Source organism: Neophocaena asiaeorientalis, unplaced genomic scaffold, assembly GCF_003031525.2.
Source record: "Neophocaena asiaeorientalis asiaeorientalis breed wild unplaced genomic scaffold, Neophocaena_asiaeorientalis_V1.1 scaffold31, whole genome shotgun sequence".
In the NCBI taxonomy this organism is placed as follows: Eukaryota; Metazoa; Chordata; class Mammalia; order Artiodactyla; family Phocoenidae; genus Neophocaena; species Neophocaena asiaeorientalis.
Genome location: NW_020175320.1, coordinates 743257 through 745397, shown reverse-complemented (window position 1 = coordinate 745397; position 2141 = coordinate 743257). Strand labels below are relative to the sequence as shown.

At 50.9% G+C, this 2141-nt stretch overlaps 1 protein-coding gene across 1 annotated transcript in view; it reads left to right on the top strand.

Moving 5' to 3' along the window:
• Positions 1-1889: 1889 nt before the first annotated feature.
• The window catches only part of MACROH2A2 (macroH2A.2 histone), a 53338-nt gene continuing 53086 nt past the window's right edge, over positions 1890-2141 (top strand). Inside the window, exon 1 of the mRNA XM_024765533.1 lies at positions 1890-2022. The gene's annotated coding sequence lies outside the window, so the exon portion shown is untranslated. The remainder of the gene's footprint in view (positions 2023-2141) is intronic.

Below are 2141 nucleotides of genomic sequence, written 5' to 3'. Positions count from 1 at the left end.
TTATGAGATGCCCCAGGGGATCATTTAAAACCGTATAAATATATGTCTTGGGAAAAGAGGACTTCATCCTAACTAGATTGCTGACCTGGAAAGTGCCTGCAAAGACAAAGGACAGGACTTCCCTGGCAGTCCATTGGTTAAGAAGCAACGCTTCCAATGCAGGGGGCGCGGGTTTAATCCCTGGTTGGGGAACTAAGATCCCACATGCTGCGCAGTAAGGCCAAAAAAAAAAAAAAAAGAAGACAGGGCTTCCCTGGTGGCGCAGTGGTTGACAGTCCGCCTGCCAATGCAGGGGACACGGGTTCGTGCCCCGGTCCGGGAAGATCCCACATGCCGCGGAGCTGCTAGGCCCGTGAGCCATGGCTGCTGGGCCTGCGCGTCCGGAGCCTGTGCTCCGCAACAGGAGAAGCCATAACAGTAAAAACCCCACGTACCACCAAAAAAAAAAAAAGACAAAGAACAGTGAGGTCATACACAGAGAGGGTAAAAAGAGTAGGAAAGCGAGTGAAGGAAGTCCCAATGAATGGAGACCGTTGGTCCTAGGAGACTTTGAGAAGCCGTATGAGATTTAAACAGAGAGGTTTATTTGTACCTTTATCCATAATCTTTTGGGAAGTCAACTGATTGCTCAGAAAACACTTTGACATGCACCCAGTCTAATGCGCCATCTACAATTCCACCAACAGCCCTGATTAACTAGTATAAATCCAGAGGGGAGTGGACTTAGTCTATTGGAGGCTTTTAGTCACCCCAAGTTTCCCCATTGCCTAAACATTTATAAGTTTATAGGTGTAAGTACACATAATATTGCCAAATGGAAGAGGCTCTGAAATGCATCTATTTGGCCAATGCTGGAGAACTGTGTTTTCCTGTGGGTTTCTCTTTTGTGAAGACATCAAAAATTTGCCTCTCCTTTTGTTAGTCCTTTGACTCACTAAGCAGGAGATCAGAGGAAGCATGGATGGCCCATAGCAAGTTAGCATTTCCCGCTGAAATAAACAAATTCCTTTGACTCCCCCCCAACCCCAGCCATGAAGCCCTGGCCAACACCTAGAGTTACAAAGGACAGCACTGGCTTCCAGTAGAACAGAGCAACTACTAACCCCATTTTCACACCTGATATTGTCCACCACACCCCTGTAAAAATATTTTTTTCCAGAAACTAATAGAAATCCTTAAAAGAATAGCTTCGTGCTAGTCTTAATACCCGCTGAGATTACAAACTAACACACTGTAAAGCAACTGAATTAAAAATTATGTCCAGGCACAGTCTTACCCATGAAAACAAACATCTGCTACTCCAAAGAATATACAACGCTGGAGTCTGTCTTAATTTATAAAAAGCTAAGATGAAGGCATGGATATAAATTCTCAGTTGTCGTGGCTATGGCCACCCTATGCTATGCTATCGTCCCAGTGGTGGACACAATCGTTAATGTATTTATTATTATTTAAGGACACGAGACCATCGAAGGTGGCATTTTTTCCCTTTCACCTTCTAAGGCTCTCCCTAGAACTGCCGGATGAACGCCCACGCCGCCTTCTTCCACCAAAGGTGGATCCTGCTAACAGGAGACTCTGGATCGTGACCATAGCGCCTCTGTCCCCAGCTCTGGGGAAAGCCTCATCGTAGCAAGTGGCCCTCAGCGCACCCAGCGGATCCGCCAGCGACGCGGAGGCCGCGCGGTTTCATCATTAATGCTCCTGAAGGACAATAGCTCATCAAGCCCCACCGAAAGCCCAGGACCCGTCGCGGAGCCTGGGCTGGCGGGGGATGAGGCTGAGCGACTCCTCCTAGAGGTGGTTATGTGGAGAAGGAGCAATCCCTTCTCCCTCCTCCTCCTCCCCCCGCTACTATCCGCGGCCCGGAGAACTGCCGCTTGCCGCCATTGACACGCACAGATAGAACCCAAAGAAAGGCAAAGAGTCCTGCCCGGCACCGGCGCCGCGCGGGCCGAACCTGCGCCCTGGGAGCGGCGCGCGGAGGGCACCGGGCGCCCGGAGCAGGCGGCACAGCACCAGGTGAGCCCGCCATGGCGGTGGCATTATTGTTCAGGGGGCTTTGGGGTCTGGAAACAAAACGCGCCTCGGGGGCAGTGCAGGGGCTGGAGAGAACCCCTGCCCCTCCTCACCGCCCAGCC